At 49.1% G+C, this 25,763-nt stretch overlaps 1 protein-coding gene and 1 long non-coding RNA gene across 7 annotated transcripts in view; one reads left to right on the top strand and one right to left on the bottom strand.

Annotated features, from left to right (window-relative positions):
• The window catches only part of LARGE2 (LARGE xylosyl- and glucuronyltransferase 2), a 51,865-nt gene that overhangs the window by 1,475 nt on the left and 24,627 nt on the right, over window positions 1-25,763 (top strand). For 4 of the 6 annotated variants that reach the window (XM_045014901.1, XM_045014899.1, XM_045014896.1 and 1 more), the window contains exons 2-3: window positions 12,752-12,940; window positions 15,612-15,684. The gene's annotated coding sequence lies outside the window, so the exon portion shown is untranslated. Of the gene's footprint in view, window positions 1-3,651; window positions 3,713-12,751; window positions 12,941-15,611; window positions 15,685-25,763 lie in introns of those variants that run through there. The other 2 variants (XM_045014897.1, XM_045014898.1) reach the window with 2 other exon arrangements.
• On the bottom strand, window positions 17,096-25,372 carry LOC123369383. Its single transcript, XR_006579019.1, has 3 exons — window positions 25,218-25,372; window positions 20,776-22,475; window positions 17,096-17,259 (listed from the first exon to the last, which is right to left on the bottom strand). It is a non-coding gene; the product is annotated as an uncharacterized LOC123369383 (long non-coding RNA).

The following is a 25,763-nucleotide window of genomic DNA, read 5'->3' as shown; positions in this document are numbered from 1 at the left end:
TTTAGGGCTGTGAACCCTGCTGATGGGCTAACCAGCTGTCAGTGGATGGCAAAGAGGCGTTGAGTGTCTCTAGAAGGAGGGGGCACTAGCTGGAATTTCCTGTGAGTCTAGGGCATTTGTACCATCATATGTTGGATGTGACTGCTGCTCTTCATAACTGGAGAGGGGAAGGGAAGGAAGAGCCCCATTTACACTAACACAATCCACAGGTCCCTGGTATTTGGGGGAAATCTGTCTCTGGTATCCACCTCTGAAATTAATGTGGGAAAGTTAATTCCATTCTCTACAGTGAAATATGCATGTGTAAAGATCAGCTAAAATCTGACCCTGGAGGAGAGCAGTGAGATTTCACATTAAAGAAACTTTGGGGCCTCAAAGAATGCTCCATGATATACAGTAGAACCTGAAAGTTACAAATACCTCAGGAACGGAGCTTGTTCTTAATTCTGAACAAAACATTACAGTAGTTCTTCCAAAAGTTTACAACTGAACATTGACTTAATACACCTTTGAAACTTTATTATGCAGAAGAAAAATGCTACTTTTAACCATCTTAATTTAAGTGAAACAAGCACAGAAACAGTTTCCTTACCTTGTCAAATCTTTTTAACTTTCCTTTTATTTTTTTTAGTAGTTTATGTTTAACACAGTACTGAATAGTATTTGCTTTTTTTTTTTTTGTCTCTGCTGCCTGATTGCATACTTCCGGTTCCCAATGAGGTAGGTATAAGGTTGACCATTCAGTTTGTAACTCTGGTGCTCATAACTTTGAGGTTCTATTGTACCTTTACAAACTCCATAGAGTCTCCATGCCCTGCACCACCCTCTGCTCCCCACAAGGTCATTGGGCAGGCCCTGGTGTGTTGTGAGGGGAGCCTGGTATACACTGGGGACTCACCTGCAGACTTGGCATGGTTTTTCCTTTCCTCCACTTGCTTTTGAACTGGCAGCTACTGTGTGACTATATGGCAAGAAAGCATGTACAGGTCACAATGAGCCAGACAGAAGGCTGGAAGCTAGGACTTCTCAGTGTGTTGCAGTTGGCTTATCTGCCAGGGAATATGTGATGTGTTACAGTTCCTGCTCCCTTTAAAGTACAGTGTAGAAGGATCTCACAAGCAGGGGCGGCTCTAGCGATTTCGCCGCCCCAAGCACGGCACCACGCCGTGGGGGGCGCTATGCCGGTCGCCAGTCCCGCGGCTCCGGTGGACCTATCGCAGACGTGCCTGCGGAGGGTCCGCTGGTCCCGCGGCTTCAGTGGACCTCCCACAGGCATGTCTGCTAGAGGTCCACTGGAGCCACCTTCCGCTCTCCCGGCAACCAGCAGAGCGCCCCCCGTGGCATGCCGCCCCAAGCACATGCTTGGCGTGCTGGGGCCTGGAGCCGCCCCTGCTCACAAGGATCAGAAGCCCTATTTCTGGGGCATTTTTAAAACTAGTTTGGAACAAAGTCCTGGAGAATAGACAGCAGCGGACAGTCTTGCCCCAGTTAGGAGATGGGATCTACTAGTCATTTTCCATCTCTTAATCTTATGAGTTGGGCCCAGTTTCTCATTATGTGCAGCAGCACCTCTTGGTTCTCCTGTACAGAGCATTTGGAGATAGGGTATTGAGCATAAGGAACATCTATCATCAGAAGAGTGGTGCGTGAAAAAGAATTCAACTTATGTTTGAGAGGTGCTGAGCATGACTTCTTCATGCCAGCCAGGAATGTGCTGACCCTGGCTTTGGGGACATGCAGCTACACCACTCAAGCCAGCGTGAGATCCACTGCAGACTATCTGAGCTGCTGTGACATAATTTTTCAATGAAATACCCCGGCCCTGCCAGACAGCAGCTTGAGATCAGAGTGCCCAACAGCTTGTCTTCAATCAGATGGTTGGAGTCCTCTGGCTTCTCCTGGGCATATGACCAGACAGTGCTAGTCTGTGAGTAAGCAGGGGACACTCTGACAGAGGATTCACCCAGGGTGCAAACCTCCCTGATGTCTGTAACTTTTCCCGCTTCCTGCTCTCCTTTTTGGCTAATCACTTCTGTTCTCCACCCCAGCCTGTCCAGGAAAGTGGCTAACATGCTGAGTCAATCTGGCCCCCTAGTGCTTTCATAATGAAGATGGGAAAGGGTGAAAGCGCTATGGGCATTGCTACTCAAAGCACGTGAAATTACCCTGCCTAGGAAGTTAGGCTCTCAGACTTCCTTGGTTTATGGGGCTTATTGGGGTGTAACAGAGCACTCCTGGCTCCTTCCTCTGCTAGGCTCAGATAGTCACTCAGAGACCCTCAGGTTCGGAAACCACTGGTACTTTTATTTACAAGTTTGTGTGCCCTCCACCTTCTCACTGTATAATATACACAACTCTGGGTTCCTTGGGTCTGAATCCAGAAGAGAAGGGCTTTCTCCCTCTCTGCACCCCCTCGCTCTCCTCCGTCCCACCACCCTGCTTCCTTCTTCCCAGATGTTTACATGGCCCTGGGCTAATTGGGCTGGCAGCTGGCTCTCATTCCCCAATTAAGGCAGGTTCTTTCCAGCCAGCTCCACTTTATTCACTTAAATGGGGCTGGCATGGCAGGGGACTGGTTCTGCAATCCTCCTGCTCAGCACCCTGTCACATGGAGTATGTGGGAAATGGCCCATGGTTGGGGTAAGGGTGAGATGTTCCACTATGCAAATCAAAGTTCAGGCTTCTCAGCAATTTACTGTTAAAGCTCAGCTTGGGTAATGGCCATGGTAGGGTCAGGTCATTATTGGGCAGTAAGAAGGAGAGTGCAGACTCAGCACTAGTCTTGATATGACAATAAAACCAAAAGTAAGCTGACTGTGCAAGTCCAATCAGTGCTCTATCCTCTCAGTGCCTCCAATTTGCTCTGCTGCCAGTAACTTGCACTCTAGCTGGCTAAAATCTGCCAGATTAGACTATACTTGGGGGGATTGACTCCTGTAGAGTTGGACACAGAGCCTTATAGTTACCATGCTATAATACTTACCATGCTGCAACCTTATAGTTACCACGCTCCTAGACCAGAAGCGCCTGAAATGACATTGTGGCACAACTTCCAGGAGCCTGAAGGTTATACCCCTTTGGCATTGTAGATTGCCACGGACTCGCAGGGGCGAAAGAAAATGCAGGCCTGTTATTTACCAGGCTGCACGTGGCAACAGACTATATTGGTAAGGGATGCAAGGAGAGTGTGGGTCATGATGCAAAACACACACACACACACACTCCCCCTCCCCCTCCCCCTCCCCCTCACCCTCAATCAATTTAAAAGTTTTATTGGGGATAATTACAAGGGGTAAGGGAGCAGTGTATGATTAGCTAATAGAGTTAATGAAACTTAAAACACACAATGACTAAAATATCTACTAACAATATTTATAAACAAAGATGCAGCATTTAGTAATAACTGATACTTACAAATACAAACCAACGCATAATGACCGGCAAACGTAGAAGCTCTGTTTGAAACACGTGAGCTGAGAGAGAGGCTTCGAGGTGATCAGGCTCGGTTACGGGTATACACAGGATTCGTTTTTCTTTCTCCTCTCCCTGCCTGCACATGGCAGGCAGGCCATAAAGTACCCACTATGACATCATAGAAGTGTCATAGGGGATGGGGCCCAAAACCTGTTTGTGTTTGTTTCTGATTGGCACAAGCGAAGTTAACACCATGTAGGGGAGCAGGTGCCTTAAAGTCTGGCTTTGCCCCCAAAAGGTGAGGAAATGCATATTGTTTTAGAATGCGTTCAACACTGAATGACAAAAGAAGAGGCCAGGGCAATATTGGTCTGGGCAAGTTTTACAGGATGCAGACAGGAACTCATCTCAACAGGCATATGCAATTCTACAGCACCCGCCAGCATTAGAGCTATAGAAAGTGATGTATAGGTAGTGAAACACGGGTGTGCATTTAAATGTTAATGGAAATACATCAGGGGGCACCCAGACTTTGGGGGTTTATCTATGCTGGGAGGAATTGCCTCCTTAATGCTTGTAACATGTGGAGTAGTGGCCAATGCATTGTACCAATTCCATATCTAGGGCGGAGGCACTCTCTTGTAGCATATTAGCAGAGGTGAGATGGTATTCCTGTGAAGCCGGAGGGTACACTCTCTTCAGTTGCTACACCAAGTGATTGGCTGTTCAGTTAGTAGTGAGATGATCTCCCAGTAGTGTGGGACTCTGCCTCTCCACACTAGTTTTCTGACTCTCAGATTGGGACGGCTGAAGAAAGGGGCACTGAGTCCTTGTATGGATCTCCTTTGTGGCTTAGCTATTCCACTTGCTGTGTCACTGACGTTCTTTATTTATTCCACCCCTTTGTGAGTTCACCGCATACCCCTGGAATAGCTGAAATAAATTACCGGCCCCGGATAACCTGTGGACAGACGGACATACAGAGACTACTTTAGTCCCTGACACATGAGTCCTGCATAAAATAGCAGGCCTGATTCACTGTGGCATCTTGTGGGGAGCAAGGCCTTATGGGTAACTTTCTAACCTAGATCTAAATGAAGAAGCCAGTCTGAACCAGACCCAGGAGTCTCTGCTCAGAAGTGCTTTGGACAGCAGAGCTGGTGACACGAACAAGCCTCTCAGAACCCGCATGGTCCTTCTGGGGTCTGGAAAACATCCCTTTGGCAGGATTTTGCAGTTCATAGGGGGCAGTTCAGTGCTGGGTAACATTCAATAATCCAGTTTGAAGTGCTGCTGCCAGCCCCATCTTCAATGTTGCTGGGAGCTAAATGACAAAAGCACCGGACCCATTGCATGCCGCACACACCCTGAGTGACTTCAGAAATGGGAGGGAAGCCCTGGGGTTTGTCTGAAGCATGCTGAGGCTGCTGTGGGGTTGGAATATCCCACAAACTGAACTGGGACTCTCCTTGCTGACCCAAATGCTACACCTTGTTCTGTTAGTATGCATTAGAACTGGAGCTGGGCAGACTGTTACAAGCCATCACACTACACAGACTTAGCCCTGGGCCTTGTAGCTTGGAAAGTTCAATTACCCCTTCTCCTCTTAACTCTTCTCCAGTTTCCTGGTGCCTCTACCCTTCCTGTCTCCAACTGGGACAGGATACATTGTCAAGGAGGCTAATTTCTCCTTGACTAAGAACAGTGTCTTGTTTAAATAACACCTTCTATGTGTAGAGCACAGTTATAGAGTAGTGGTATCTGCCTTGTGCAGAAAGACTTTTCCAGAAATGCATCTAGGGCCTGGAGCTATCATTATTTGGCTCCTGTTGTTTGGAATTGCTTGTACAGGTAACACCTTTTATTTATGGTCCCCCCCCCCCACTTATCTCCATGTTCCTGCATTCTCTGTCTGAATCATTAGCAATGTGCTATCTTTCCTATAATCAGTCAGAATTAATGAATGAGTGTCAAGCAAGAGGCTGTGCAGGTTCTCCAGAATCTGAAGTGAATGCTGCCATTTGAAACCCAGCAATTGGACATGAGTAGCAATAGCTTGGGGTTTCTGGCTATTAGCCAGAGATCAGCCAGTCCTGTACTAGGTATATCTTTCTGTCCTCCCCAAGCCTTGGGTGCCTTCTTAAAACCCTTTCTGGCTGCGTCCCCTTCCTCTGTTACCCCAGAGAAGAGAAGCTGCTCTAGCATCAATCCCACGAGGCTGAGAATTTTTCACAGGTCTCAACCATGATCCTGTGTAAACAATTTGAAGTATTTGGACTCTGACAGTCTGATGTGAGCTGCTCCTTGGTGATTAGGAGCAGCAGATTGTTGCCACAGTCTCTGGAAGGGTCCCTTTCCCTGTGTCCTTGATGTCTCATGGTATTAAGGATCCCTATGGATAATGCATAATCAGAACCTTGTTTAACCAAAACACAATTGACTTCCCCCACTGTACGTTAACTACACTGGAAGATCCTTCAATTATCCAATCTATTCATCTGAATTATTCCATGTCCCATTCCTACCGGCTCCCTTTCCTCATTCACGTGGGTAATCTATCTTAACTGATAGCTCTCTCTTGCTGCAGAGATAGTTACTAAAACTGTGACCTAGAACAGTGTTTCCCAAACTTGGGACACCGCTTGTGTAGGGAAAGCCCCTGGTGGGCCGGGCCGGTTTGTTTACCTGCTGCATCCGCAGGTCCGGCTGATCGCAGCTCCCACTGGCCGCGGTTCACTGCTCCCGGCCAATGGGAGCTGCTGGAAGCGGCGGCCAGTACATCCCTCGGTCCGCGCTGCTTCCAGCAGCTCCCATTGGCCTGGAGCAGCAAACCGTGGCCAGTGGGAGCTGCAGTTGGCCGAACCTGTGGGTGGGGCAGGTAAACAAACCGGCCCAGCCTGCCAGGGGCTTTCCCTACACAAGCGGTGTCCCAAGTTTGGGAAACACTGACTTAGAAGAATGTGCTCCCTTAGCAGAGCCCGCTAACTGCAGTTATAACTAACATTGAATAGGCTAATTCAATCTGTTTTACAAACCTAGTATGAGAGGTTTCCTGTCCTGAGGATCTTCCAGTCTGAGATAAGACAAGACCCCAGAAGACAATTCAGGAAAAGCGGGGGCAGGGTGTGGTTTCCAAGGAGGGAGGGAAAGCAGGCGAGACTTTCATAGTCTATTAACACAAGTTACTATAACTCCCTTTCTTGTCTGTCTGTCTGCCCTCTCCAACCTGCTTGGAGATTCCATACTAGCTAGTTACGGTGTGGGACTATTACATACCATAGCATCACTCTTGGTGCACTTGCCCTAAGTGCTGTGTATTTTGTGCTGTGCTTGACACTTCTCCAACTCCAAAGGGAAGGATTTAGTTGCCCATGCTTACTGAAATCCCATCTGCTCCTGGATGTCTAGGTGGTAGCAGTTGCTAAGCTTGCTGCTTATCACCAGCATTTGGCAAGATAACGACACCCTGGACTTCCTGTGAGTGATTCAGGCCTCTGTCCCTCTAAGGTTAGGCTTTTGACCATGCTTTGCAGGGGGCTGAACCTTGAAACAAGCTGGAAGCTGCAGCTAGAGCAGATTGCAGGTGCACATTACGCCTGAGCTCTGGGGTCTGCACGTGCTGCCAGATCTCAAACCTGACCTGGGAATAGTGTTGGCTTTAGCCCATAGAGCTGGGGAACTAGTGACCTAGTGATACTCTCCCCATCTGGTAGTATGGAACGTGCAGTCATTCAAGGTATATGAACCAACAGCCTCCTGGAGAGGGCTGGTGCCAGTGTCTGGCTTTGATGAACTTTGGAATGCTGTAAGACTGGCCTGTTCTCCCAGGTTTATTCTCCATGAGGAGGAGATGGAGTTTAATGGAAGGGAGCTGGCTTGGGAGCATGCTAGGGCTATTTAAGGGTATGTCTACACTGGAAACTTCAAAGTACTGCCGCGGGAACGCTCCCGCAGCAGTGCTTTGAAGTGCGAGTGTGGTCGCCCACGAGCGCTGGGAGAGAGCTATCCTAGCACTCCTGGTAATCCACCTCCCCGAGGGGATTAGCTCCGAGCACTGGGAGCTGCCCCTGTCTACACCAGCACTTTAAAGCGCTCAGACTTGCTGCGCTCAGGGGGGTGATTTTTCACCCCCCTGTGCCAGCGAGTTAGAGCGCTATAAAATGTAAGTGTAGACAAGCCCTGAGGTTTGGTTTATTTTGTTAAAGGGGACCTCCAAAATGTGCTAGTAAGAGACTAGGTTTGTGCCTTTGTTGGTTTATGATGGATGGAAGGGGGACTGAGAGCTTCCTCACCATTCCCTCCAAAAAACTATTTACACTTTCCCTTAGAAACAGCAACAATGTCAAGTGTGGTCTTCCCTGTCTTTGCTGGAAGTCTCCATGAGGGGCTGAGTGAGGTGAAATAGGAGCTTTTTCCAGCTCTCAACTGAAAACGAGGGAGGGAGGTGTTTGACTCTTCACCAGTGAAAGCTTTCTTTTCCAACTGTTTGGGCTGATAAAAGCAAGCCCCAAACAATCTTTAAATGTTCCACAGCTTCTTCTCTCTGGTTTCTTTTGCGTGGTACTGTTAGTTCTCCAGTTGGTCATAGTCTTTTAGGAGAAGTAGGGAAGATGAGTCCTGAATACATAATGTAAAAATATGTAACCTGTCCAGGTTAAATATTTACATAAAATCTGTACTTGGTAAAGAGTCCCCAAAGGGTACGAAAGGGATGTTCTTTCTGTGTAGGTCTCTGTAATGAGCCTAGAGTTTGCTCAGGGAAGGTGGTCAAGCCTTGCATCTCCTGAAGGGCAGAAAAATTACTCTGACAAGGCTTCCAACTTCATTAACTCAGGATCAACTCTGCTGGCATGGAGACCTTCCCTTCCTACACTCCCCCTCAACTTTGTGGGAGGTGCTTCTCCTGCAGGGGTAGGAAAAATTTCAACTATGGGAACAATCTGTCTCCTCCTGGCTTCACTGTTGCAGCTCTGCCAGCAGGAATCCTCACAGCAGGGCTGTGATAACTACACCACAACTTTATTAATTAATCGTTAGTTCACCCTGAAGTCTCATTTGGAAGATTAAGAATTGGGTTGGAGATTGAAGGCAGTATCCTCTGTGGCTCACTGCCAGAGCTTCTGACATCAATGGGGCCCAAAGTCTCAATTATAAGAAAAAAGAAAAGTGCTGTGTCTCTTCTCTACTGCACCTGCCAGAGAATCCTGGACAGGGTAATAGCCAACTGGCTGGGCCCAGGCCTACAGGGACTGTGAAAACTTCCCCACACAGCCCTGCCAAAGCATCTCAGTCATGCTCTGCAACAGCTCCTGCTCTTCTAGAAGGAGGGAATGATGTCTAGCCGTTAGAACAGGGGTGGGGGGGTGATGACTTGGAATTAGAACTCCAGGGTTCTCTTTACGGCTGTGCTGCAAATTTCTTGCGTGGCTGTGGGCAAATTACTTTGCCAGGCTGTGCCTCCATTTTCCTGTCTGTGAAATGGAGATGATACTTTGCTATCTCATAGTGGCATGTGAGGAGTAAATTTTGCACAGCGTTGCCATGAGGTGCTCATGTGAAATGCATAAGAGAAGGGAAATACAATAGTAAATATTTCCCCCTAATTTGGGGCCCAGTATGAATGCATTTTGTGTGAATCTAGTGTGAGAAGTCAGAGGCTAAAGGAGCCTGAAAGGGGATTTTGAATCTTGGGAACCATAGAATACAGCTGGAGGTCAGAGCCCTGCTCTTGTTGCCAATCAAGAGGCTAGGCAGCAGTCTGACTGTGGTTTGGAGAGAGGAGATGTGCCATCCTTCATGTCACACTGTCCATCCATCCATACTGCTATGTAACTGCAGTGTTTGCACATGGCAGCTCACTCTCTCCTCTTCTTAGCTTGTATCTCTGGGACTAAGCAAGTGAATCTGTGTGACCTAGGAGCCTGGGGGGAGGTACTGCTGAAAGAGATCTCAGCCTGGGGGATGTGGGTGTCACTTAAACTGGATGGAAAAGACCAGGGCCAGCTCTACCATTTTTGCCATCCCAAGCGCGCAAAAAAAAAAAAGCCACCCGGACTGTGCTGCCCCAAGAATGGACGGAATGCCGTCCCTTAGCATGTGCCCCCCCGGGCACATGCTTCCTCTGCTGGTGCCTGGAGCCAGCCCTGGAAAAAAACTTTTAAGAAACCAATGTCTGCTTCATCCCAAGAATGTTATGATTCCTCCCTCCATGTACTTCCCGCCCTACTGCTGCTTAGTATTGGAATGTCCCTGTATAGATACTCCTGACTTTCTCATGTGTGTCACTGGGGCTCAGGTTGCTAATTTGGGATGCTCACCGGGCAGAGAAGTGGTTAAACAAATGTTGTTCAGTGCTCTTTCTGTCCATTCCGTATACATATGCTGTATGAAGGGAAAAGCCAGGGAGTCCTGCACTAGGGAGAACTCACAACAGGCAACAACTGTCTTAATCACACTCGTATCCCCAAAGTTTCTGGTCAAGTTTGACATAATACATTTAGCATTTACTGTACAGAGATCAAAGCACTTCACTGGGGTGGAAGAAGTTTTCTTATCCCCATGTTACAGATGGGGAAATTGATGCCCTGATAGGGGAAGGGATTCTTTCAAGGCCACATAGTCAGTGGCAGAGTAAGGCCTGGTCTACACTAGGCGTTTAAACCGGTTTTAGGAGAGTAAAACCGATTTAACGCCACACCCGTCCACACTGAGAGGCCCTTTATATCGGTATAAAGGGCACTTTAAACCGGTTTCTGTACTCCTCCCTAACGAGAGGAGTAGCGCTAATATCGGTATTACCATATCGGATTAGGGTTAGTGTGGCCGCAGATCGACGGTATTGGCCTCCGGGTGGTATCCCACAGCAGGGCCGCCCAGAGGATTCCGGGGGCCTGGGGTCTTCGGCGGCGGGGGGCCCTTCCGTTCCGGGACCCGCCGCCAAAGTGCCCTGAAGACCCGCGGCGGGAGCCCCCCGCCGCCAAATTACCGCCGAAGCGGGACCCGCCGCCCGGTCTTCGGCGGTAATTCGGCGGCGGGGGGGGGTCCCCGCCGCGGGCCTTCGGGGCACTTCGGCGGCGGGTCCCGGAACAGAAGGGCCCCCCCGCCGCCGAAGACCGGGCTGCGCTTCGACGGCGGCGGGTCCCGCTTCTCCCGCCCGGCCCCGGCCCCGGCCTTTCCCCCCCCCCGCCCGGCCCCGGCCGCCGCTTCTGCCCCCCCCCCCCGCCCGGCCCCGGCCGCCGCTTCTCCCCCCCCGCCCGGCCCCCGCTTTCCACCCCCGGCCTCGGCCCCGGCTTCTCCTCGGCCTCGGCCCCGGCTTCTCCTCGGCCTCGGCCTCTTACCGAGCACGTCGCCGGCGGGGCCTGAGCTCTGTCCTGCTCAGAGCCGCGTGGTGAGGGGGCGGGGCTGTGAGCTCCACGCCCAGCGGAGGCAGCTGCCCCGCCCCCTCCCCACGCCGCTCTGAGCGGGGCGGGGCTCAGGCCCCGTTGGAGCTCCCAGCCCCGCCCCCTCACCACGCGGCTCAGATCGGGGCGGGGCTCAGGGGCTCGGCCGGAGTCTCGGCGCATCCAGGAGAGGGGCGCAGGCGGGAGCCTCCGCTCTTCTCTTGGGGGCCCCTGCGGAGCCCGGGGCCCGGGGCAAATTGCCCCCTTTGCCCCCCCCCTCTGGGCGGCCCTGTCCCACAGTGCACCTGGACTAGGAGTGGGATGCTGGGCTCCTCTCCTACACACTGCTTAATGTCCTGTCTGGACTATCATAGCAGCTGGAGGCTGCCTTCCACTCATTTCTCACTAACAAGTCACTGTGTCATCACACAAGTGGGGGGACAATGCTATGGTAGCCCAGGAAGGCTGGGGGAAGAACAGAATGAACAGGTGGGGTTGTTGCAGGAGCACCCCCTGTGAATAGCATACAGCTCATAATTTCTGCAGGATCTGACACAGAGCAGCTGTGCTCTCTGGTTATAATATACAGTGGTTCTCTAGTACACTTGCCCATATTCTAAGCAGGACTGATTCTATTTTTAGATACCAAAAAGGAGGGATTGACTCAGGGAGTCATTCCCAATTTTGGATTTTGCGCCCCTGGCTAAGAGCAGCCAGGGGCACTTATGACAGCAACAGATGGTGCAGTGCAAAAGGACTGGTAACCATGATCATCTTTTTACCAATTTATGGATTGGTAGATGGTACGGTATGGCTGGTAACCATCTCTGCTGTCATGCAAAAGCAAAAGCATGCTGCTGTGTAGCGCTGCTGAATCGCCTCTGTCAGCGGCATCTAGTACACATACAGTGACAGTCACAAAAGGCAAAACAGGCTCCATGATTGCCATGCTATGGCATCTGCCAGGGCAATCCAGGGAAAAAAGGCGCGAAATGCTTGTCTGCTGTTGCTTTCCCAGAGGAAGGAGTGACTGACAACATTTACCCAGAACCACCCGCGACAATGATTTTTGCCCCATCAGGCACTGGGATCTCAACCCGGAAATTCCAAGGGGCGGGGGAGGCTGCGGGAACTATGGGATAGCTACGGAATAGCTACCAACAGTGCAACGCTCCAGAAGTCGATGCTAGCCTCGGACCGTGGACGCACACCACCGATTTAATGTGTTTAGTGTGGCCGCGTGCACTCGATTTTATACAATCTGTTTTACAAAACCGGTTTATGCAAATTCGGAATAGTCCCGTAGTGTAGACGTACCCTAAGAAATGGAACCCAGGAGTCCTGGTTTCACCCCAGCGTTCTCTCCACAGGACCATGCTGCTTCATTACAGCCTCAACCTTTAGACCAGCAGTGTTGGAAGACCAAATGTTGCTGATCAATTGAGTTTTTGGTTAAGACAGATTTGACCAGAGATACAAGGATCCTGAAGGGATCAACCTTCATCCAGATGCAGTACTTGGGGATCTGGGCAGCGCTGAGTTGCAGTTTTGAGCCTATTTACTGTAGTAGCCTAATGCCCAGATTTGGAGAGTCTGCTCAAGTGAGATTGTCCCATTGCTGGGACTCAAAGGGGACTGAGCTGGTGGAGGTGCAGGGTCCTTTATGCATGTGTCCTAGACTCCTTCTGCAGGATGACTTCACACTGAGGAGTTTCCACCTCACCCACTTAGGGTGACCAGATGTCCCAATTTTATAGGGACAGTCCCGATATATCGGGCTTTTACTTATATAGGCATCTATTTCCCTCCAACCCCTGATTTTTCACACTTTCTATCTGGTCACCCTAAACCCCACTGCACCTCTGGGGCTGTTCCTGGGGCCTCGCCTCGATCTCTCTCCCACTCTCCTTTTGTTTTGTAACCTGATAATTATTTATTAGCAGTTTTTGTGTTTCCAGGTGATGGTGAGATGGGATGACCCCAAACTTAGCTGGAACTAGAAGTCTCTGTGATACTGGTGCTATCCCTGCTCTCTGCCTGCAGAAGCCATGAACTTGTAACTGGGGAAGCTTCCCCTCAACCAGCGTGTTACCACCAGATCTGCAGTACAGGAGCCAGCTGCCCTGTCACCTCAGCATCCTCCAAAGGTTGGTTTTCTTGCTCCTCTTGTAGAGAAGTTAAAGCTACTCAGTCTCCTGCTGTCCCAGTCTCTGCTTGCCCAGACCAGTGAGTTTAGGGTAGAAGGTAAGATGGGGAAGGACGCCGGGATTGCTGGCTCCCTCTCTGTTCAATGGCGCACTCTACTCAGTCCCTTACTATCAGACACCACTCCTCATCCCTGAGTTGGGGGGGGGCGCTAAATCCTCAGGACAGCCCCTGAGATTCCCATTAGCCTCCCACAGCACCTGCCTTGTAAAAGGAGAAGGAAGAACATTCCTCCTTTTTTGTCCAGCTAAACCCTGGTGAGCAAAGGATCTTCCTTTGTGTCTGTTACAAAGGGATGTCCCTTTAATGCACATTTGGAGATTCCTCTCCTCAAATCCTCTGTTTCCAGAGAACCTTTGATCTCTAAATTCCAAGCTCAGCTGGACACAATGGCAGAGGCCTGGGCTGCTTCGCTTGAGAACTAAAGGATTGGAAGGGAAAAGTCCATTTTTAGGGTGGAGGACCAGAAGGGACCCTGCAGCAATTTATTTTAGCAGACTGGGGACCTACTCCTTGTGGCTCTTTGCCTTGTTTGGCATTAATCCCTTTCCCTCCGTGCACCAAGCATTTTGGGGGGCTGCCATTCTTCTCTGCTGCCTCCCCCGCCCCTCATTAGTGCATGGCCTGGCTTGTCTAAACCTTGATCGGATTTGTCAAGGCTCCTTCCCTTTTCTTCCTGTTCATTGAAGATTGAAACAAAGGAAATGGGAGAAGAAAGGGCCTGAGAATAGGAGTGAGGGAAGTGAGTGACAGGCTACCCCTTGCACCCCTCCCCCTTCCAGCTCTCCTGGGGCAAAGCTAAAGCCAGTACAGTTCACTTCAGAAGGCAGTGCCTTCCCCCTGCCTCTAGCCTGAGTCAGGGCTTCTGCATTCTGTTCCCAGCTCTGCCACTAGCTGGCTTCATGGTTCACCTGCTCCCTTGGTCATGTTCCTATGGAACTGCTGCCTGCACTGGGTGTGTGCTGCAGCCGAGGCTGTTCCCTCCACTACTGACCTCGTAACCCAGACAGCCCTAGTCTAAACAGCCAGGCTGCAGCATTGCCTACTAAAATACCCACACCAGTGGGAAGAGGCTCCTTCTCCCCCAGCAGGGGCACTGTGGCATGGGGACCCAAATTAATCTCCAGTGTAAGTGGGCTGTTATTTTTACTGCTTTATTTTTAACGTGCCCTGTGCTGAGAGGGTTTCCTCATTACCTGCACTAGCAAAGGGCTGCTCCAGCCAGCCAGCCCCTAATGAACCCAATGCAGAGCTCTGACGGCTCCTGGCATCTGTACAGGACATTAAGCAGCAGGACTTTCCGGCTCCTCCCCACCCTGAGCCAGATAAGGACTCTGAACAAGGGCTTTTTGTGCAGCCAGGTCTGTGAGGAGGATGCTAACCTGGTTTTGGGGAAACAGCATCCAGGGTTTGGCAGCTGATAGTCAAGATCAGACTTTCTGTTGAGGCAGGAGACTTCAGTGTGAAGGGAGCCTGACCCAACATTCTGGTCTCAGCACTTTTCTGGTTGATGTTAATCCCACCCCTGGCATTCTCATCAAGCCCTTCAAACTTCCCTCCCCCACCTTCTCTTGATCTCTTCTGCCCTCTGCTCACAGCCTCAGTATTAATCTGCCAGGAGAAATTAAAAAACATGAAGTCCCAGCATAGTGATGCAGCCACTACAGTGTGAAATGCATCCTCACCTGTCCAATTCTAACTGTCAGTCTCTAGGAAGCTTTTTCTTGGGGCTCAGCCTATATTTTCCTTTCATCCTCTTCTTTCTCATTCTCCCCCGTATGTAACCCTCAAATAATCAGCACTCTCAGGGCTTTAATTAGAGAGCTCTGTAAAGTGCTTAAGCTATGAAATGTGTGGCTTTGGTGTTACTAATCCCGCTCCTTGCTTGGTATTCATTCATGCCCTTCAGGTATTTGCATTCTCTTACCATGTCCCTCTCCTCAGGGAGGTCTCCTAGCCAAACTCCAAAGCTTCACATATTTCCCCACATTCTTTGTCCATTCTATGTGCACAGAATCAGTGGGAGATGGGACTCCCAGTTCCCACCCCCACTCCCACCATACACACTGTCCAGAGGGGTGATCTAGGTAAGCCACGCAGGTGTGAGGAGTTTGTTCTTTTAATTCCCTGGGTGGGCTTGCATGGTAAGTTAGTTTTCTGTGACTGCTCCTAACTGATGATCTTCTTGGTAAAGAGGAACCCAGACGGATTTTGCTATTTCAGGTGCATTCTACAGAGGGACTGTCCTTGCCCCGCTCCATGGTGTAATGCCTCTGTTGCTGCAGCCCAGACAGGTCAAGCTCCACTGTGGGGTTATTGACCAGCAAAACCTTTGTGTCGAAGTGATTGTATTGAAGGTTTATGCCTTTCCAGTCAAACAAAATCATGTTCCGTCAAAGCGAGCACATGTTTCCACTTCTGTATTTTACAGGGTAATTGCTGGGCTGGTGGGCTCAGCACAGGTATAAATCAGCTATGCAGTTCAGCAGGGTTGCGAAGTGCTTGAGCTAGAAAGCTCCTGTCATGGCCAGTGAGTCCATCACACGCTTGCAATTAATTGATGACCTTCATATAATGCTCATCTCCCCGCCATGTTATTTCTCTCTCTTGCAGAGACCCCATCCCCTGGTATTCCAGTGCAGTGCATGTGCCAGAGTATGCAGACTATCTTGTGTTCCAGCATCAGGTACTGCACTCTTTTTACACTACTCACCTGCCCTGAGCACCCTGGTTAGATTGAAGGCAGGGGTAAGCTGCAGGGGGAGAGGTGTCTGGCTCAGTGCTGCCTTCCCCAGGCTAGCAGTAAATTCAGGCTACCCAAACCTTGGGTTTCATATGGAAAATAAAATCTCTTCTCCTCACAAATGTCAGTAGTAGGAAGGGGAAGGCAGATATCTTCTCTCGCTGGTGCCCCCTGCCAGACAGATACAGTGCAGAGTGGGAAGCTTAAGCCAGCCCTGGTGTTACCAGTCTCTGCTGTCTCCTTTGGGCAGCGAGGGCTTCTGTGTAGTAAGAAGGGGAGACATGGTTCTTCTCCTCCCGAACCAGCTCTTCAAAGAGTTATCATAGTGCAAGCTAGTGGGGCAGGGGATGGATTAATCCATCAACCAAGTTGGAAGCCATAATCTCCTGAGCATGGGCTTGAATTCCCCATGATGCCGTTGGGTTCCCACTGCATGGCAGGCTTCCAGATAGGGACCTAATTGGCGGAACACTGGCCTGGGAGACTGGAGACCTGGGGTTCTATCCCTAGCTCTGCCACCGACCTGCTGGATGACACTGGGCAAGTCACCACCCCTCTGTGCCTCTCTTCCCATCCTTCAGCTGTCTTTAGATGGTAAACTCTCCAAGGCAGGGCCTATGTCCCACTATGCACTGGTCTGTACTCCAAAGTTACATCAGCATCGCTGCATCTCAAAAACGTGACAAATCTACACTCCTGAGCGACATAGTTAAACTGATCTAATCCCTGGTGTAGACAGCACTAAAATGATGGAATAATTCTTTGTCCTAGCTGTAATGCTGCCTGCAGTGACCTAAGAGCCTGAGTACCGAAGCGGGGCAGCCTGTTAAGAACCAGGGCAGAAACCTCAAATTGGTTGTGAGTTCTATACTTAGATTTCACCAGCCAATTATCAAGTGTAAACTCCTCAGGCACTAGAACAGCCTGAACATGGAGTCAGACAGCCCCCTTGGGTTCTCCAATCTGTCTCGCCACCCAGGTGAGCAAACCTTTGATAGATGGTCTCTTACACCAAGAATCACACCAATATTCAGGGTACTCCCAGTCCCAAAGGACCAGTCACTTACCCCAGGTCAATTGCACTTAGATTTCATTCCAAAGACAATGTTTGTATCCAAGCCTATAATAAACTATATAAAGATTTGTTAAGTAGGAAAAATAATTTTTTACAAGATTCAAGCAGGGAAACACATACACAAATGAGTTACAATCTTAAGTTTTTAAAAGTAATAAAAGAGCTTGCTTATTACAGAAGCTTCATGTCCTTTAGGGCTAACCCAGGCTAAGCACTGGGGTTCTCTTGCTTGTGTCTAGAAAACTTTGTCTAAGCGGAGAGATCCTGTTCCTTCTTGTAAAGGTTTGTTTTATCCCCTTTCTTCCTTTTGCTCTGAGTCGCACACTCAGCTAATGGGAGGAATTCTCTTGTATGACTCATCTTCGCAGGGAGGGCAGAACAACCAATGTCTTTTGTCCTCTCTAACATCCCACAATAGTCCATCTGGTATCACTGGACCTTTCCTATTGGGCAGAACATAAAACCTTCTGTAGGAGGTCAGTACATCACACTAGTTAATATGTCTCTCCTGTCTGGTGACTGACACAGTCACTGAGGCTCACAATACAACCACTCAAATATTACTTTGCAATGTGGAATATGGATGTTATAACTGAGATTAATTCATGCAGCAACTCACAAGCATTCAATGAACTCTAAACACATTCTTAGAATTCTAATATTTATTTTAACAATACTAACACACAGATGAGCCAGACTGATTCCAGGTGTATTTGTCAGTATTCCATTGAGAGAGGGAGACTTTGGCATGAGCTGGCACCTGGTTTGGAGAACCCCACCTGTTGCTGTAGTAAGTGTCTCCACTGAAGCACTACAGCAACTGTACCGCTGTAATGTTTGAAATGTGGACATAGCCTGTGTGTCTGTACAGTGCTAAGGCACAGTGGGACCCTGTCTCAACTGGAGCCTCTGGGTTACCATAATACTACTATGATAGTGGCCTGGCCCCCCTTCCCTGGCCAGCAGTGCTCCCTGGGGGGTCCCAGTGTAGTTCTGTTCAGGGCCCAGATGCTGCAGGAGAAAGGGTTGCATAGAGTCTTTCTTAGAGAGAGATTTCTAAAAAATATGCTAAGCTCTGTATTCACACTGAGTTTGGAGGTGAGGGGAGCAGCAGAGTGAGGGGCAGGGCTGCTAAAGTCAATATTACCTCATGAGTCAAGTTATTGAAAGTGAATAGTGGGGAGGGGGAGAGCTAGCTGTGGGCTGCTGTCCTCTGATAGCCATAAAACACCATCACCTCATCATCATCCTGGTGACTGATCATCTTGCAAAAGTGCTTATTGCACAGAATTCTCCTGTCCATCCACTCTCTGGATTGATTTTATGGCTTGGATGAGTTTAATGTTCTGATAATGATGCTTTGTCTTCATCTCTGTCCCGGGGAAGGACTCTGCCTTCCCCAGGCTGGCAATAAATTCAAACTGTCCAGAGTGAGAGTGGGGGCCCTGCTGGGGCAGCTTCCCCCCCAGCGCACTTGGCTGCCTGCACTGCGTGCTATCCAGGGGCAGGACTTTTCAGGTGCAGAGTTAGTAGCATAACCTCTTCCCTTGTGGTGTGTCTTGGGTAGCTGCTGGACTTGCTCCCCTTCTGTATCCAACTTTGCTGGCTGGTTTCCCTCCATTTTTCCCACTCAAAGTTCACTGGGACAAGAGCTCCCCCTTCCCTCCCCCCCCCCATCCCCAGATTGGTCAGGGCGGTGGTGGGCTGAGCTGATTTGCAGGGTGTGACCCTACACATAGCATGAGTATAAGCAAGATGTCTGTAAGCATGATGGTGAAGCTTGTTCCAGTAGCCAGTTCTTCTCCTCAAAGTTTCCTTCTGGAGTCCTTGAAGAAAGGATGTGATGGACAGACTAGCCCATCCCCTCATTATATTGCTCACCAGTTAGGCCTAGTTTCCAACACACTGATTTTTGGTTCGCTAGTTTCCAGTTCCACACTTTTTCTGTTTACCAAGCATGACCTTAACACAGTCCTTGAGTTATATCAATAGGCCCTTTTGTTTGGACTAATTCAGTCTTTGCCTCACTTTTGCACCTTTCCTTGTCAACTTTGTTGTTTGAGATTGTGACAGTTTATAAACTTTCACTCCTTACCTTGAGCAGGTCTGGATGCAGCAGATGCAGGCCTGGATCAGAGGTACCCATAGTTGTTGTTTGCAAGAGTTGTAATCCACTGAATGGGATGAATTCCTGGCTTCATCGTAGGCTTTCAAAGCCTTGGATGGGCTGGAAGCAGCAGTTTAGATCTCAGATGATTCAGATCAGTCTTGTATCCTTGTCACTGTAGCTAACCTGGCTTCATGCACTTTGCTGTATGTGTGATGTTCAGATGGGGCTTTGAAACCAGAGACTCTGTGGACTGTGCAGAAGCATGAAACATCCCAGGGCATTTCTGTGAGAGTTGGATTTGTTTGCCCCGGTGTCCTTGGCCAAACTCCCTTCTGCTCCAGAAATGGCTCCATTTCAATAGAGTTGTGTGAAGAGCTGTGAGATCCTTTGGGATCTTTCAGGTATATTTGTAACATGCTCCTCACTGTAATGAATAGGAGGGAAGATGTTGGACTTCTGGGAACAGGTGATTGGCTGGGGAATTTGTAACATTACCTAATGACTCTTCATGAATCTCTCCCCCATTTTGCCATTCTTTTCCTCTTTCACACATTCATATGGAGGTGGAGGGGCACTTGGCTTTACATATTCCTCCACCTTCTCTTGCGCGTTTGCCCTCTGCCACTCCTTCACGACATTTCCCCAACCCTCCTCATTCCAGGGATTATGATCAAAGACCCATGCTACAAATAGTTTTCCTAGCCACCAAAGCAGACTCCAGCTTATTAATCACTTCAATGCATTTCTTATGATTCTCTTTTCCAGGTGGCTTTGTAGCCTGTTCAGTTAAAACTGACACAGCCCCTTTAGATTGTTTTGCCTCCAATTTATACACCCCACCCCCCGCATTTGTGCATCCATTTCGCATTCCAATTCCTGACAAGTTTGAGTTAAAGCAGCCGTCTGCTGGACATTAGTTACATTTTGCGTTTTGCAAATCTCTTTTCATCCCCTCATTTTGTAATCTCAGCTTTTCCAGCTCCTGTTGCAAACTTCCCTTCTCCTGTTTTCAAATCTCACGCTCCTCTGCAAACGTATTCACAGCCTGATACATAATCCAAAAAGCAGCATTTGTCCAAACATTGTGTTCCTTTTTAGGAGTAAGAGTGCCACATGTCTGATATTTTAACAGCATTTCATCCAAACACCCTTCTTTGTATGGGACCGGAACAGCATTTGGCAACCATGGATCAGAGCCAAGATCTTCACATGCCTGTCTCAGTAAGCACCTCTCAACCATACCTGGGGGCTTTGGGGCATCCCCCTTGTCCCCCGGTATGACGACCCTTCCCGGTCTGTGTTTGCAAAACATCATTGACTCCAGGAACGACCAGTACAACCCTGCTCCCCGGTATATTTCCGTCTCTTCATACTGTAACTAAATCTGGCCCCAGAGCTATAATTAATATGTCAGAACTGATTCAGAACAACATTCAAATTAGTCAGTTAACACTAGTGATTCAAGATACCAAGTTCTTAATGGGCAACCGGTTCAGACACAGTTTGAGTCATTTTAAAGACCTTTTCACTTAGACATGACAGTAAACCATCCTCTGTTACCAAATGTTGACAACAGGGGGTGCTACTACCCCAAAATGGATCTTTACTGGCTCCCGGTGCAGTAGATTACTGTCATACCAGTGGAAAAAGGTCCACAGTAATTATCTTCAGTACAAAGGTGTTTATTGAGAAGGAATTACACAAGCAGTGAAGGGTTATATTAAGCACATAACTCCTATGTTAGACATTAAGAGCTATACAATCCTCTTAATGAGTCTTTCTTTCACAAACAAGCCCTGCACTAGCCTCACGCAGTTCCTGCTTGACAAACAGAGAAGAAGATGGTTACCAATTTTATAGACGGCTTCTTTCTTCCTGGTCTGATCTTCTCAGCCCTCTGGTCTGTCTCGGCTTCCCTCGAGGGAAGGCCTTGATTGCCTTGAGACCCCTTTGGTTCACAATCCTACTTGAGCCCTTGGAGCAGAGTTTTGGCTACTCTGTCTAGCAGCATTGCCGCTTCAAGCGTTAATTAAGGAGTCCCAGCCACAGTAATTTACTTTGCCTGATTCTTATACTCTTTCCTTAAAGGAGTCTTAAAAGCATGCCCAGAGGGCGTGTGGTTTCCAATTTTTACCTGATTAGTATTTTAGAAGGGGTTGAGGGGTGGTACTGAATGAAGATCATCCACATTTACTCACTCATCAATCATTCGCTCTCTCTCTCTGCGTGATGGTCCTGCTGTAAGGTCACTATAACCAGGTCAACCTGTGCTCCAGGTTGGAACTTTATACATGTGATACTTACTTTTGTATGGGCCCATATTTGCCGACCACTATCGATCAGACACACAGACTTTGCCAGTCCTTTATCAAATTTGCTTCTGCTTAAAGAGAACCTGCTCCCAGGATCCTCTGCAGCCATTCAGCCATGTTTAAGTCATGCCAAGTTATGCTCACACATCATTCATTCAGTACGGCCACACCAGTTTGGTACCATCCCAACATCTCCCTTCTCCAAGCTGGTGGTGTCCTGTGTCCCTCATTGCTGGACTGCCTTCTCTAGCAGTGCCTTGGTGAAGGATGGTGCCTGTGCTGTGCAGCCCTTCTCCTGCTCTGCAAAGTGGCTGTTTAATATTAGTCAGTTGCCCCAGGCAGGTGGGGAGCAATGCTGCTTTATGGGCTCCAGACAGCAGGGAGGGAGAGGGCTGAAGACTTTTTTGCTTAAGCCCAGGGGGGAGCTGGATGTTGGTGCTGGTGTTCGGAGATCTCCTGTAGGCCAGGTCTGCACTAGGAGGGACTGCTAGTGGAGCTATACTGGCAAAACTGTTCATGCAGCTTATACCGGCAAAAAGTGCTTTTGCTGGTACACTGGTCCAGCAAGCAAAAAACCTACACCACTAAAAACCCTTTTTTGCTGGTATAACTGTGGTACACTAGGGCTTTTGCTGCAGAAATGTCACCAAAACAAAATATCACACCCCTAACTGACATTGCTATGCTAGCAACAGTCTCTAGTGTAGACCTGGCCTTGGGCTCTGGCAAGTGTGACGCACAGGCTCTTTCAAGGTCTGCTCAGATATGGCCTGTTACCAGACTAAATTATCTCAGGTGTGTCATTTACCACGCCAGAAAGGATCCCTGCTGAACGGAGTGTGTGAAATTGCCACAAGGTGCCTGGGGACCAGCCAAGGGGCGGCAGCTGCTGCTGCTGTTACTGGACTGGCTCTGACAGGTGGGGCTGCTGTCAACCAGTGTCTGGTGCATGTCTTCCTGCTGCTGGCTTTGTCTGTGGCATGGGAGGAAGCTAATTTTATGCTCCTGCTGACCAGGTTGTTGCACTTGAGTTCAGCCCAGCACATCATTTCCTGCTGCCTGTGTATCCCCACAAACCAGTCCGTCTGAAGGGTGAAATTGGGTGAATACTCCTAGCTTCTCCATAAGTGAGGCAGACATGGATGGGGTGTGTGTTCTACCAGCCAGGGGACTGTTCCTTTTCCCCTCTCTTCCTGGACTGCAGGTAGTTCGGTGTGTCCCATCAGAGGGTGTTGTCCTGTCAGAGAGAAGAGGGAAGCATTAATTCAGACATGGCATAGATGTGAGTCTGACATTTAGAGGGAAAATCTCTCTCCAGGTATGGTGAGTCTATACAATGATGGGGACAATGCCTCTGCTATGGTCCCAGTGGCCTAGATGGACTCGTTGCCCTCTAAATTTCAATGGTACCTGTACCTATAGCTGCAATGTTACAGAAAAGCCTGAGATTCTGGTGGCATTACTGATGACTAGATTCTAATATCTGTACTCCAGAGACTTATGGAGCAAGCTGCTATACAACGTGAGTGTGTGGGGAAGTCTGTCCCTCTTCCTTATCTGAGCACTATAATTCTGTCAGAGAATAGAGGGTGTGGTAATTTTTCTATTAATTTATGGAATATGTACTTAGGTGCTGGAGCCTTAGAACTGTATGTAATAATGAGCCAACTGGCTGGAGAGGGGTTTGACACATGGGCATGACTAAGAATAGGGTGATGCAGGCTGCCTGCAGACTCAGGAAAACATCACTGCATCAGTTACATTATATAAAAGTTTTCAGGGGTTTCTTTGCAGCCAGGGAGATCAGACTATTTTTTTAATGAAGACTCATATTCTGGAGCACTGTTTTATGTCTGTGGAATACATTGGCTATTCTGCCAGAGGTTGCCATCTTTCTGATGAGATGTTGAAGCAAGATCCTGCCATCTGTTAAAGGTTCCACTTGTCATAAAACCAGGGGACGATAATCCTGAGCATAGGGGTTTTCCTGGCTGAATTCCATTCTCCCTCTGTAAATTCCTTCTGCAGTTTCACTTTTATTCTTCCTCACTTCCTTTGCTCCTCTGAACTGCTGTGTAGTTCAGATGCTGCCCTACTCCCTCCCCAGGGCTGGCTCCAGGCACCAGCGAAGGAAGCAGGTGCTTGGGGTGGCCAATGGAAAGGGGCGGTGTGTTCGGCAATTCGGCTGCGGGTCCCTCAGTCCCTGGGAGCGAAGGACCCCCCACCAATTGCTGCAGAAGAATGAAGCGGCGCGATTGAGCTGCTGCCGAAGTGCCGCTGCTTGGGGCGGCAAAAAAGCTGGAGCCAGCCCTGTCCCTCTCAGAGGTGTTTGCATTTCAACAGTGTGTGAAATAATCCCTATGTTACCTCTGTCACTGCAGTGTTGTGATATGAGATTTAAAAGTAACCTGTAAAAGGGAAAAAACTACCTGGGCCTTTAAAAAAATGATTTAAAAATTGGATGGAGAAAGAAGGCCAGGGAGGAATTTAAAAAAAAAAAAAGTGGACTTTCTCCCTCCCTCTCCTTCCCCCCACATGGGGTTCTTGCCTTAGGCTTTGGCTACACTTGCACTTCAAAGCGCTGCCACAGCAGCGCTTTGAAGCGCTAAGTGTAGTCAAAGCGCCAGCGCTGGGAGAAAGCTCTCACAGCGCTGTCCGTACTCCACCTCCCTGTGGGGAATAACGTACAGCGCTGGGAGCCGCGCTCCCAATGCTGGGGCTTTGACCACACTGGTGCTTTGCAGCGCCGCAATTTGCAGCGCTGGAGAGGGTGTGTTTTCACACCCTGCTGCAGCGCTGCAAATTTCTAAAGTGTAGCCAAGTCCTTAGCAATTCAGGCCTTGCACTTTCCAAAACTCGTGTAGTATCCCCTGAGGCAAGGCAGTGAATGCTGGGGCACCTCCCAGGGAAGAGATTTTTGTGTGGCTGTCAAACGGGGGCATGCCAGGACATTTTGTATAAGGCACGCAACAATTTTTAGCAAACAAGTTTTGCGCTAAACTTTCCATCCTGATGAAGAGTTCATACCACTAGCTCTGTTCTGTCATGGATGATTCAGTTCTACACTTGGATGCCTTAAAGGGCACAGCCATTATAGTGACATTCCTCAAAAGGGCATCCTCCATGTGGCAGGACCCCACAAGTACATGTGTGAGGTCACACCAGGGGGAGGATGCCATTTTGTTCTACAATGGGTGTTGAGGGCCTGGATCTGACCTGTGGGATGCCAGCTGGGCCATGGGTTTTTTTAATGAATTCTGTGGCATCTAGTGCATGTGTTACATACATAGGTGACACACCATTTCTTTCCAAACCTATTGATAACACACACCTAATTCCAACAAAGATTCACTTTCTCCAAAATGTTAAACACATCCTGCCACCTTACTGCCTTCATAGCGTTATCCATCTCCCAGTTGTTGAAGAGTCTGAGACAGCCCCCCCTCCTGACAGTCTGCTACTGACAGGGAAGAACAGATTTAACGCTTCTAATAGTAGAAAATAACCAAGCCGTCCCCCCCTCCCTTTTTATTTTGTAATGGTTAGAGGAGATGTTTCAAGTCCTGAATCTCCTTTGCTGGTTCCCTTAATGGCTGCTGTCACCACCTGCAGTTGCAGACATGTTGAGGAAGTTCTGACACATACACCTCCTGTGTAGTGTCCACCTGTGTGTTATGATGGGAGGCAAGGGATTAATTAGCAGGGCCAGCACCAGCATTTTTGCTGCCCCAAGTGGTGGTGGGGGGGAAAAAAAGCCACGATCGGCACTTCTACCGCCGCCACTTCCTTCTTCAGCGGCAATTCGGGGACAGGTCCTTCCCTCCAAAGAGCTGGACGTGCTGCCCCTCTCTATTGGCTCCCCCAAGCACCTGCTTGCTGTGCTGGTGCCTGGAGCCGGCCCTGGGGATTAGCAGCAGCCTCAGGAGAGCTGCTGGGGAAAAACATTGAACCTAGGAGCTAGGACAGTCTTGTTACTCACCGAATGGCTTCTTTAATCATTTTGGATAGATTTGTTATAAGGAAGTAACCTCAAGTCTAGTATGGTGCTGCTCCTTTGTGTATGAGATTCTTATTAAGGAGACCAAATAGTCCTCTTGCTGTGCTCTTGTACAACACCCTGGCATGCACCTTGGGGGATGGCACAAATTAAGGAAGAAATTCCCTGCACCAGCATACCATAAACTAATTATTCACCTGACAATCATCTGAACAGGGAAAGGGTAGCCAGGCTGGGGCCCTGAATGGGTCCTATTGTAATGGCTCTGAATGGGCTGAGCTGCTCATGCAAAGGTAAGCCCTTAGGCTAGGGGAAAGGAAAAGGCTCTTCCTGGGACCAGCCAGTACCAGAACTGCTCACGCAGGCAGGGGGTGAATAGCCAGAGAATAGGGAGATTTCTGGGCTGGGAGCTGCAGATGAGTAATATGGATGGCTCCTCAGGTGAGGAGAGTTCTGTGCTCTGGAAAAGCCAGAACAACACCTCCCTATAAGCAGCACTTATTACTCTGCACCGGTCTAATGGGGATG

Source organism: Mauremys mutica, chromosome 4 (genome assembly GCF_020497125.1).
Source record: "Mauremys mutica isolate MM-2020 ecotype Southern chromosome 4, ASM2049712v1, whole genome shotgun sequence".
NCBI classification, from domain to species: Eukaryota; Metazoa; Chordata; order Testudines; family Geoemydidae; genus Mauremys; species Mauremys mutica.
Note: the sequence above shows the minus strand (reverse complement) of the source record. Positions and strands in the feature narration are given on the sequence as shown.